Source organism: Mustela nigripes, chromosome X (assembly GCF_022355385.1).
Source record: "Mustela nigripes isolate SB6536 chromosome X, MUSNIG.SB6536, whole genome shotgun sequence".
In the NCBI taxonomy this organism is placed as follows: domain Eukaryota; kingdom Metazoa; phylum Chordata; class Mammalia; order Carnivora; family Mustelidae; genus Mustela; species Mustela nigripes.
Genome location: NC_081575.1, coordinates 81,396,097 through 81,409,243, shown reverse-complemented (window position 1 = coordinate 81,409,243; position 13,147 = coordinate 81,396,097). Strand labels below are relative to the sequence as shown.

Sequence of the window (13,147 nt, the reverse complement as noted above, 5' to 3'; positions counted from 1 at the left end):
TGTAGTGATTCTCAAGTGTCTTTGCCCCAGGCGGAATTGCACCGCCCTTACCAGGGGCCGGGCTGAGTAATCCGCTTGGGTTTGCTTTCAGGAGCTTTTGTTCCCTGAGCGCTTTCCGTAGAGTTCCAGAGGACGGGAATACAAATGGCGGCCTCCTGGTCTCCGCCCCGAGGAGCTGAGAGCCCGGGGCCCCACTCCTCAGTGCGCCCTCAGCGAACAGCGCCCATTAACTCCCGTCTGCCTGACCTCCGGCCGCGCTCTGAGCTCACCGAGCCTGCGACTGGTTCAAGGTAACACCGAGCTGTGATCTTACTGTCAGTTCCATCTCTGTAGCCAGCTTTCTTGTTCCAATACCCGCAAGCTCTGCGACACTCAGACACCCCTGATCCTTCTGTGACCCTCGGGACCTGAGGCCATGCTGACCCCGCATGGGCTTCGCCCCGGTTTAGCCTCTGGAGCGATGTCCCTCAGTGGAACAGACTTTTAAAAGTCCTGATTTTGTGCTTCGTTGCCCCGCTGCTTGCCGGGAGCCGGCCCCTCCCCCTGGGGTCTATCTTCCCGTCGCTTTGGATTCACTTCTCTGCCGGTCCTACCTTTCAGAAAGTGGTTGTTTTTCTGTTTCCAGAATTGTTGTTCTTCTTCTCTTCGATCTGCCAATGGATTTGCAGGTGTTTGCAATCTTTAGATAAGCTATCTAGCTGATCTCTGCTAGCTGAAGTAGTCTCAGCCTGCTACTTCTCCACCATCTTGACTCCTGGCTTATCTGTACTTTATTTTTTTGTCATTTAACAGGTATGTATTAGTATCTCTTGTGGTTATAATTTACATTTCCCAAATGGCCAATAATATGGTGCATCTTTTCATGGGCTAATTTCCCTCTTTGATTTAGTGACCATGACCTTTTGCCAATTTGAAAATTAGGTTGTGTTTTTTTCTTGTTATTGAGTTTGGAGAATTCTTTATATATTCTGGATGGAAGCCCTTTGTCAGATATATGATTTTCAAATATATTCTCTTTGTAGCCATATATTTTTTAAAGCTAGTATTTAATCATTTTAAGGACATTGAAGAGCCCTCATGAAAATTCAGACATGAGGTGGGATTTTATAATACACACATGCATCCTCAAAATCGCAGCCTAATCTTTCCTACTCTTGTATAATCCTAAGCCAGCCACCTTATCTTGGGCACTTTTAAGATACCTTGAACAAAAAACCAAGTGCTTTGCAGCTTTAAGTTCAGAATATTAGGCTGCAATATGTTTGACCTTGTAAAGAGGAGATTATATCGGTTCAAATTAATTATCTTCTATGATAGAGAGAGAGGCCTTAAAGATAAACTAATAGATCTTCAATTATTCAGGCCTGAGCTAGGCTTCTATTTCTGTCCTTTAGTCTTATTAATGATTAGTTCTGTGGTTTAGGGATCATACTCCAAGGAATCCGAGAGTTCTATATAGGATCCCCAGAGGCTGTCTAAGAGATCAGCAAGGCACAGACAGAGATGATGAGCTTCTGGGAGATCTCCTCTCTGGCTTCAAGCAGAGTAGCTGTTTTTTTATTATTAAGTTTGGCTATATTTTTGTTAATAAACATTTATATTTTGAAATGATTTTAGTTTTACAGAACAGTTGCAAAGATAATACGAAGAGTTCCTATGTACTCTTCAGTCAGATTCACCTAATGTTAATATCTAATATAAACATGGTACCTTTGTCATAACTAAAAAAATTAACATTGGTACTGTGCTTGGAGTACTGCTAACCAAACCACAGACTTTATTTAGATTTTGTTAATTTCTCCAGTAAGATTCTTTTTTTTTTTAAACATTTTATTTTTAGGGAATCTCTACATGCAACATGGAACTCGAACCCACCACCCTGAGATCAAGAGTGACATGCTCCAATGACTGAGCCAGCCAGGTGCCCCTCCACTAATATTCTTTAAGTGTTCCAGAATCCAATCCAGGAAATCTCATTGCATTAGGGAAGATTTTCTTTTCATTCTTTTGACAGTGTCTTTAACAAAGCAAAAGGGTTTTTTTCCCCCCTATAGAGTTTATTTATTTGACAGAGAGAGACACAGAGAGAGGGAATACAAGCAGGAGGAGCAGGAGAGGGAGAAGCAGGCTCCCACTGAGCAGGGAGCCAGATGTGGGCCTTGATCCCAGGACCCTGGGATCATGACCTGAGCCAAAGGCAGCCATCCAATGACTATGCCACCCACACACCCCACAAAGCAAAAGTTTTACATTATGATGAAGATTGACTTAACATTTTTTTTCTGATACATATCGTGCTTTTTGTGTCATGTCAAAGAATCTGTGGACAAACTCAAGGTCTCCTAAGTTTTTTTCTTTAACTTTTATAGTTTTCTATTTTACATTTGGATATACGCTCCATTTGGTATTAATTTTTGAATATGATATCACATTTAAGTAGAGATTTATTTTTGTTATATATGACTGTCCAATTGTCCCCATACCATTTATTAAAAATATAGATTTTCCTTGCCTTACAATGGGATTATGTCCCCCAAAACTCATCAAAAGTTGGAAATAGTTTAAGTTGAAAATACATTTAATAAACCTAACTTATCAAACATCATAGCTTAGCCTAGCCTTAAACAGGCTCAGAACACTTACATTAGCCTGCAGTTGGGCAAAATCATCTAACACAAAGCCCATTTTATTTCATTATTTTTTTGAAGATTTTATTTATCTGACAGAGAGCATGCACAAGCAGATGGAGTGGCAGGTGGAGGGAGAGGGAGATGTAGGCTCTGCACTGAGCAAAGAGCCCAATGTGGGGCTCAATCCCAGGCCCCGGGGATCATGATCTGAGCTGAAGGCAGATGCTTAACTGACTGAGCCCCCCAGGTGCCTCACAAAGCCTATTTTATAATAAAGTGTGGAATAGCTCATGTAATATATTGAATACTATACTGAAAGTAAAAAAGAGAATGGTTGTATGGGTGTAGAATGGTTGTAAGTGTACTGGCTGACTTAACTGCATGGTTGACTGGGAGCTGTGGCTTGCTGCTGCCCAGCATCACGAGTAAGTATTATACTCATATAGTTAGCCTGGGAAAAGATAAAAATTCAACATTCAAGGTACCATTTCTACTGAAAGTGTATTGCTTTTACACCACTGTAAACTTGAAAAATTGTAAGTCAAACCACTCTAAGGCATTGTACTACCCTGTAACTCATTTGTACTACTCTTTCTCTATTGAATTGGTTTTGCACCTTTGTCAAAAATACAATTGGCCATATTTGTGTGTGCCAATTTCTGGACTCTTTTCCATCCCCATTCATCTATGCATCATGATTACTGTCACTTTATAATAATTCTTAAAATCAGATAGTTTAGTGCCCAGATCTAAGTTTTTAAATACCATTTCTCAATAAAAGGAATCAGGAATCCTAAAGAAATGACTGATTCTAGGGCAGAAGATGAACCTGTATAATTTTGTATTGCCAGAAAGTAAAGAGAAGCTAAAAAACAAAAACAAAACAAAATAACAAAGAACAGGAAGACCATGTCATAAGCACACAGGAGCCAATGTGGAAGAGGTAGGTCTCAATGGCGGAACTGCAACAGTTGGAGCCACAGAACAAAACAATTGTATTGGAATAGAACCTAAGAGATTAAAAAAAGAATCCCAGTATACATATGTTCCTTACAGAAGAATTCCAGATAATAAATGTAGAAGGAATGAATGAAACAGAAAATCACTAAAACCATGATTAAACATCAGAGCAATAGTTTTTCTAGGCAAGTTCCCTGGATTCATACTAAAATCAAAGGCCTAAACTTTGAGGAGAAAAAAATATATTTGTATGGCCTCAATGTATTTTTCTCCGAATATTTGTTAGTTACCATAGCGATTTTAACATATATCTGTAAAATCTTTTATATTTGTTTCTCCAGGAGGTGAAGCTTAACTCTCTTCTTCTTGGGTATGGGCTGGACTTAGTAATGCACTTCTAATGAAGACTATGAAAAGGGAAAAACAGTAATTTTATAGTGGAGAAATCTGATGGATACCACCGAAAACATGTGATCAAGGTTAATATCAACAGTAACACGTCATAGTTATATAACATACTCACAGATATGATGTAACAAGAAGGGCATGTCACCTGAATGGTATTCTTCCCCCAAAGCCATTATCTTAGTTGAATCACAAGAAAATATCAAGCCCAGGGGCGCCTTGGTGGCTCAGTGGGTTAAAGCCTCTGCCTTCAGCTCAGATCATGATCCCAGGGTCCTGGGATAGAGCCCCGCATCTGGCTCTCTGCTCAGCAGAGAGCCTGCTTCCCTTCCTCTCTCACTGCCTGCCTCTCTGTCTACTTGTGATCTCTGTCAGATAAATAAATAAAATCTTAAAGAAAAGAAAAGAAAAGAAAAGAAAATATCAAGCCCAAATTGAGGGAGTCTAAAAATGACAAGTACTCTTCAAAAGGAGGTAGTGTGGATTTCTTCAGCTTTCTTCTTTTTCAAAATTGTTTTCACTATTCCAATTCTTTTGCCTTTTATAAAAGGATTTTGTTTATTTGATAGGAAGAGAGACAGCACAAGCACAGGGAGCAGGAGAGGGAGAAGCAGGGCCACCGCTAAGCAGGAAACCTGATGAGGGACTTGATCTCAGAGTCCTGGGATCATGACCTCAGCTGAAGGCAGATGGCAAAGCACCTTTTTAAAATAAATTTTAAAACCAGCTTCTCTATATGCTTAGAACATTCTTGCTAATGTTTGATCAGTATTGTGTTAAATCTATATTTCAATATGGAGATGATTGATATCTTGACTATGTCGGGTTTTCAAATTTATGAACATAGTGTGTATTTCCATTTGTTTAGGTCTCTTTTTTTTGGCTTGAAACAAATGTTTATTTGCTTATAGTTTCTGAGGGTCAGAAATTCAGGAACAGTTTTAATTGTGTGGTTCTGGATAAGGGTCTCTCCTGAGATGGCAGTCAAGCTATCAGCTGGGCTGCACCTCCTGAAGTCTTTTTTTTTTTTTTTAAATTTTTATTTTTTAATTACTCTTCAGTGTACTAGAATTCATTATTTATGCACCATACCCAGTGCTTCATGCAATACATGCCCTCCACAATACCCACCACCAGGCTGGCCCAACTTCCCACCCCCGCCCCTTCAAAACCCTCAGATTGTTTTTCAGAGTCCATAGTCTCTCATGGTTCATCTCCCCTTCCAATTTCCTTCAACTCCCTTGTCCTCTCCATCTCCCCATGTCCTCTGTGTTATTTCTTATGCTCCAAAACAAGTGAAACCATATGATAATTGACTCTCTCTGCTTGACTTATTTCACTCAGCATAATCTCTTCCAGTCCCGTCCATGTTGCTACAAAAGTTGGGTATTCATCCTTTCTGATGGAGGCATTAAACTCCATAGTGTATATGGACCACATCTTCCTTATCCTTTCATCCATTTTGGTTCTTTCCACAGTTTGGCGACTGTGGCCATTGCTGCTATGAACATTGGGGTACAGATGGCCCTTCTTTTCACTACATCTGTATCTGTGGGGTAAATACCCAGTAGTACAATGGCAGGGTCATAGGGAAGCTCTATTTTTAATTTCTTAAGGAATCTCCACACTGTTCTCCAAATTGGCTGCACCAACTTGCATTCCCACCAACAGTGTGAGAGGGTTCCCCTTTCTCCACATCCTCTCCAACACACGTTGTTTCCTGTCTTTTTAATTTTGACCATTCTAACTGGTGTAAGGTGATATATCGATGTGGTTTTGATTTGAATCTCCCTGATGGCTAGTGATGATGAACATTTTTTCATGTGTCTGATAGCCATTTGTATGTCTTCATTGGAGAAGTGTCTGTTCATGTCTTCTGTCCACTTTTTGACATGATTATTTGTTTTGTATGTGTTGAGTTTGAGAAGTTCTTTATAGATCCTGGATATCAGCCTTTTGTCTGTACTGTCATTTGCAAATATCTTCTCCCATTCCATGGGTTGCCTCTTTGTTTTGTTGACTGTTTCCTTTGCTGTGCAGAAACTTTTGATTTTGATGAAGTCCCACAAGTTCTTTTTCACTTTTGTTTCCTTTGCCTTTGGAGACATACCTTGAAAGAAGTTGCTGTGGCTGATATCAAAGAGGTTACTGCCTATGTTCTCCTCTATGATTCTGATGGATTCCTGTCTCACATTGAGGTCCTTTATCCATTTCGAGTTTATCTTTGTGTATGGTGTAAGAGAGTGGTCGAGTTTCATTCTTCTACATATAACTGTCCAATTTTCCCAGCACCGTTTATTGAAGAGGCTGTCTTTTTTCTACTGTATATTTTTTCCTGCTTTGTCGAAGATTATTTGACCATAGAGTTGAGGGTCCATATCTGGGCTCTCTACTCTGTTCCACTGGTCTATGTGTTTGTTTTTATGCTAGTTATTTAGGCCTTTTTGGATTGGTTTATTCAGTATCTTACAGTTTTCAATATACAGATCTTGTTTTTTTTTTAAAGATTATTTATTTATTTATTTGACAGAGAGAGAGAGATCACAAGTAGGCAGAGAGGCAGGCAGAGAGAGAGAGAGAGAGGAGAAAGCAGGCTCCCTGCCGAGCAGAGAGCCCGATGCGGGACTCGATCCCGGGACCCTGAGAGCATGACCTGAGCCGAAGGCAGCGGCTTAACCCACTGAGCCACCTAGGCGCCCCAGATCTTGTTTTTTTTTAATTTAAATTCTATTAGCCAACATATAGTACATCATTAGTTCCAGATGTAGTGTTCAATCATTCATCAGTTGTATATAACACCTAGTGCTCATCACATCACTTGCTCTCCTTAACGTCCACTACCCAGTTGTCCCATTCCCCCCAACGTCTCCCCTTCTACAACCTTCAGTTTGTTTCCCAGAGCCAAAAGTCTCTCATGATTTGTCTCCCTCTCTAATTTCCCCCCATTCAGTTTTTACCTCCAACATAGAGATCTTGTATGTATTTTGTGAGATTCAGATCTAAGTGTGCTAATATTCTGAATGATTGTAAATATTTAAAAAATAACTTAGGTTTCCAGTTTACATTGCTCATGTATAAAAATTCAACTGCTTTTTGTCTGTTGCTCTTGTATATTGTGGCCTAGCTAAACTCACTTCTACTTTTTTTTTTAAACTTACTTATTCTAAGAAGTTTGTTTTGTTTTTGTTTTTTCTTTTTTCCAGATTCCTTGGGATTCCTTTATAGACAATCATGTTGTCTGCAAATAGGGTGATTTTTATTTTTATTTTATTTTACATACAGGTGTAATATTAGTTTCAGATGTATAATACAGTGATTCAACACTTCCATACAACACCCTGTACTCATCATAAGTGAACTCCTAAATCCCTGTCACCTGGATGTTATCTTTGAAGAAATGTCTGTTCATGTCTTCCATCCACTTTTAATTGGATTATCTGTTTTTGGGATGTTCAGTTTAATAAGTTCCTTATAAATTTTAGGTGTTAAAAATAGATCTATCCTATGACCCAGCAATTGCACTACTAGGTATTTTTGAAAAGAAGGGGCACATGCACCCTAATTTCATAGCAACCATGTCCACAATAGCCGAACTGTGGAAGGAGCTGAGATGTCCTTCAACAGATGAATAGATAAAGAAGATATGGGGTGTGTGTGTATCTATAAACACACACATACATACATACAATGGAATATTACTCAGCTATCAGAAAAGGTGAATATCCACCATTTACATTGAAGTGAAGTCAGTCAAGAAGAGAAAGAAAATTATCATATGGTTTCACTTATATGTGGAACATAAGGAATAGCACAGAGGACTTTAGGGGAAGAGAGGGAAATCTGAAGGGGGAGAAATCAGAGGGATAGACAAACCAGGAGAGACTATGGACCTTGGGAAACAAACTGAGGGTTTCAGAGGTGAGGGGGATGAGGGGAGGTGGTAACAGTGTGCTGGGTATTAAGGAGGGCATATGTTGTGACAAGCACGGTGTGTTATAAATAACTAATGAATCATTGAACCCTACATCAAAGGCTAATTGATCATAATAAAAAAGTATCTTCCATATTTTAATGTATTTCTTAACAATATATTTTTTTCATAATACATTGCTAGTGTTATTTTTATATGTTCTTTAAAAATTTTAGTATTCTTAATGACTTAATAAAGTAGCCAGTGATATTCTTCAAGTTGCATCATAGTTGATCAATTTGAAACTTCTTTACATTTCTCAATATACTATCCTATTTTTAACAAAGAAAATGCTTACTTTACAGGCATCGTGTATGTTTGTATGTATGTATATACACACATATACAAATGACTGTGTTATGTCTAAATCACCTTCAATTGCAAATAAATTTCCATTTCATTTGTTTCTTTAAAAAATTAAAAATAGGGGCGCCTGGGTGGCTCAGTGGTAAGCCTCTGCCTTCAGCACAGGTCATGATCTCAGGGTCCTGGGATCAGCCAGCATTGGGCTCTCTGCTCAACAGGGAGCCTGCATCCCACTCTCTCTGTGCCTGCTGCTCTGCCTACTTGTGGTCTCTCTCTCTGTCAAATAAATAAATAAAATCTTTTAAAAAAAGGTTAAAAAATAAAAAAGATAAATTTTGAATACTAACCTTTTATCAGATATGTCATTTGCAAATATCTTCTCCCATTCAGTAAGTTGTCTTTTTGTTTTGTTGACTGTTTCCTTTGGTATGAAGAAGCTTTTTTATTTTAATGTAGTCCCAATAGTTTATTTTTGCTTTTATTTCCTTTCCATATCTAGACAAATGTTGCTACAGCCCAAATCAGAGAAATTACTGCCTATGCTCTCTTCTAGGATTTTTATGCTTTCAGGTCTCACATTTAGGTACTTAATTCATTTTGAATTTATTTTTGTATGTGGTGTAAGAAAGTGGTCAGAGAAATCCATAGTTATAGTCTAAGATTTCAATATCTCTCTCTTTTTTTTAAAAAAGATTTTATTTATTTATTTGACAGAGAGAGATCACAAGTAGGCAGAGAGGCAGGCAGAGAGAGAGAGAGGAGGAAGCAGACTCCCTGCTGAGCAGAGAGCCTGATGCGGAACTCGATCCTAGGACCCTGAGATCATGACCGGAGCTGAAGGCAGCGGCTTAACCCACTGAGCCACCCAGGCGCCCTCAATATCTCTTTTTAAAAAATATTTTATTTATCCATTTGACAGAGAGAGAGTATACAAGCAGGGGGAGCAGCAGAGGGAGAGGGAGAAGCAGACTCTTCATTGAGCAAGGAGCCCACTATGGGGCTCAATCCCAGGACCCTGGGATCAAGACCTGAGCTGAAGGCAGATAACCAACTGAGCCACCAAGGTGTCTCAATATTTTCTTCTTAATAATTGACAGAATATATAGGTAGAAAATCAGCAAGGATACAATAGACAATTTGAAAGATGCAAAACACCAAGACTCATTTAGGAAGAAATAGACAACCTGAATAATCCTTCATATATTAAAGCAATTTCAATTTTAGTGAAAAAATGTTCCCACAAAGAAAACTCCAAGCCCAAATGGCATCACTGGAGAAGTATAACAAATATTTGAGAAATAAATAATAGTAATTCTATACAAGCTCTTCCAAAATATTGAAGAGGAAAGAATACTTTTCTGCTCATTCTTTGAGGCCAGAATTTCCTTGATACCAAAACTGGATAAAGATAATAGAAAACTACATATCAATATGCCTCATAAATATAGATACAAAAATTCTATGCAAGATTTTAATATATTAAAATCAACAATATGGTGAAAAGATAATACATGAATGGAATTTATCTCAATAATACAGGGCTGGCTTAATATTTGAAAATCGATCAACGAAATTCACCATAGTAATAAACCAAAAGAGAAAAGCCCATATGATTGTTTTAACAGATGCAGAATATTGAACGCTTTTGCCCTAATATCAGGACCAAGACAAAGATGTCCACTCTCACCACCTGTATTCAATATTGTACTCAAAGTTCTAGGTAGTATAATCAGGTAAAATAAGGAAATAAAAATGTATACAGATTGGAAATGAATAAGTAAAATTGCCTATTCACAGATGACATGATCATTTTCATTAAAAATATGATGGAATCTATTTTAACAGTTTATTTTTTTAATTAAAAAATATGTTATGATTTATTTGTCAGAGAGAAAGAGAGAGACAGAGTGCCAGCCAGAGGGAGAAACAGGCTCCCCGCTGAGGAGGGAGACTGATGCGGGACTTGATCCCAGGACCCTGGGATCATGATCTGAGCCGAAGGCAGATGCTTAACTGACTGAGTCACCCAGGCACCCAGAAAATATGAAAGAATCTAATTAAAAGCTACTAAAATCAACAAGTGAGTCTAACCAAGTTGCAGGATTCGAGGTCAATGGAAAGAAATCAGTTTTATTTCCATATACTAACAAGAATAAAAAATTGAAATAAAATCCAATACAATTTACAACACCATAAAACATATGAAATACATAGGGATAAATATGACCAAAAAAGTGATAGATATGTACACTGAAAACTACAAAACACCACTGAGAGAAATCAAAACTTAAGTATATAGAGAGGTATATCTTGTTCATGGGTCTGAAGACTCCAAATGGTTAAGTTGTCAATTCTCCCCAAATTAATCTATTAATTTAACACATTCTCAATCAAAATCCGAGCAGTACTTTTTGTAGAAATTAACAAGCTGATTCTGAAATTCATATGGAAAAGCAAAGGACCTATATTAACTAGAATAAGATTTCAAGAATTATTATAAAACTATATCACAATAGTATGGTGCTGACATAAAGGTAGATAAATGGAAGAAAGCAGAGAGTCCAGAAATAAATCCATGCACATATGACAACTGATTTTTGGCAAAGGCATATACAGGCATAAGAGCTAGTAAAGGCCAGCATGACGAAGGTAACTTCACCAGTTGTCTAACTACCAAGAAATATGTACATAAGTAGAAACTCAATCAAGAGAGAAAAGTCCAAAGCTGGATGAGCACAGGTGAGAAGCCTGAATACCATCAATGAAGACTGAAAGCGCAATTATAAATTGGGGATTGGTTGGCACAGAAAGGGAACTCAGGAAGCTTCTGTATAAGGAGGAGAGAAGAAGGGGGCATTTTCTCCAGGTGATGGAGCTGCCAAGAGGGATAAAACCTTCCTAGGATCCTCTCCATTGCTTCCAGTGAACCACCCCAAAATGCCAACACTAAGTAATAGCTATCTGAATACATGTGAATGTGTGTGTGACAACTAAATGTGCATGAGTAATATCTGGAATTTATAGATTGTTGGAGTCAAAGTTTAAAATGACATGCTTTGTCAGTCAGATTATAGGAACTCTCCTTTGCAATCAGGAAAACTTTCATGATTAGCATGCAGTTGATTTAAAAAAAATTACCCACAGGATATTTATATTCTCAATCTATTCATGCCCTTACTGTACTCTACTGTTGGTCAAGGACACAAAAGAAAAGATCCCTCTTTCACCCATAGCCCAGATCTCTAGCCAGTGGTCTCTGCAGTTTTCAAGCATATTATGACCTACCAGCATCTATGCCTTAGCTCATGATGTTCCTCATGCCAGTGCTGCTTCCAGCACATATGGTACTTAACACCACATCACCTCTTGTGGATGATGGTCATGGGGTTGCTAAACTCCTTGAGCTAAAGGGTTCAAGGGAACTTGATCCACCAGGCAACACAATGTAAAGAAACAACCAAATGCAGTGGGATCAGACAGGTTTAATTCCTGGAATACCTTGTCAGAGGATGTGATGTCAGGCAAGTTGTAAATACTCTTAAGCTGCTATTTCTTCATGTAGAATTTTTTTTCAAATCATTAAGGAAGTAGGCAGGCAATGATTCATGAGGATGTTTGCTGCAGCATGGATGATAATCTAGAATGAATGTGTAAGACATATATATATATAGATAGATCTATCTATCTTTCTATCTATACACATACATATATACATATATATAGAAATATATGCATTAAAATGACAAAAAGAAGAAGAGTTTTTTTTTAATATTTTTTTTTTTAATGAGGAGGAGAAGAGGGGAAAAGGTGGAGGGAAAGGGAGAGACAGTCTTAAGCAGGCTCCACGCCCAGTGTGGAGCTGACATGGGGCTTGATCTCACAATCTTGAGTTCACAACCTGAGCCAAAATTAAGAGTCGGATACTTGGGCACCTGGGTGGCTCAGTGGGTTAAGTTGCTGCCTTCGGCTTGGGTCAGGATCTCAAGGTCCTGGGATCGAGTCCCGCATCGGGCTCTCTGCTCAGCGGGGAGCCTGCTTCCCTCTCTCTCTCTCTGCCTGCCTCTCCGTCTACTTGTGATTTTTCTCTGTCAAATAAATAAATAAAATCTTAAAAAAAAAAAGAGTCGGATACTTAACTGACTGAGCCATCCAGACGCCGCAGAAGAAAGGTTTTTAAGGAATGCTGGAATCCCAGGGTTGTTTCTCAATTCTCCCCTTTCTGACTTCATATATTTTTTTACTATGAGCATGAATTACTTGAGTAATAATGTTCACCTTTATTATTTATCAAGAGTGCAAATTCAGATACTAGCATGGGACCATTTTCTCCCATCAAAATAGCAGAAAAAGAACTAATGTTATACCCAACAATTGCAAGGGTGGAAGATTTTTATTTATTTATTCGACAGAGAGAGAGAGAAAGAGATCACAAGTAGGCAGAGAGAGAGGGAAAGCAGGCTCCCTGCCGAGCAGAGAGCCGGATGTGGGGCTCGATCATAGGACCCAGAGATCATGACATGAGCCAAAGGCAGAGGCTTAGCCCGCTGAGCCACCCAGGTGCCCCATAAATAAAATCTTTAAAAATAAAAGAAAACGGGTCTTTTTATACACAAGCTGTAGTGTGAAATGGTTTCTCCTATCTTTGAGTCATCTAGCAAGACAAATTAAAAACATTTAAAGCCCCCACTTTCCTTTCATTCAGCAATTCAGTTTCCAGGAATACATTCTAATATGAGAAAAGCATGCTACAGCAGAAGAATGTGATGTTCATTCTAATTTTTCTTATAATAGCAAAAAGATGAGGGATAATCAACATAAAACACACACATAGATGCACATGTATCTGTTTAAAATAAACAATATTAGAGGCGCCTGG

General features: G+C 38.4%; 1 protein-coding gene across 8 annotated transcripts in view; it reads left to right on the top strand.

The window, feature by feature from the left end:
* Positions 1-13,147, top strand: part of PAGE4 (PAGE family member 4) — a 151,821-nt gene that overhangs the window by 128,572 nt on the left and 10,102 nt on the right. For 3 of the 8 annotated variants that reach the window (XR_009401266.1, XR_009401269.1, XR_009401270.1), the window contains exon 3: positions 92-290. The exons of 4 other annotated variants lie outside the window; for them this stretch is intronic. The gene's annotated coding sequence lies outside the window, so the exon portion shown is untranslated. Of the gene's footprint in view, positions 1-54; positions 291-13,147 lie in introns of all 8 variants that reach the window. One more of the 8 variants, XR_009401267.1, reaches the window with a different exon arrangement.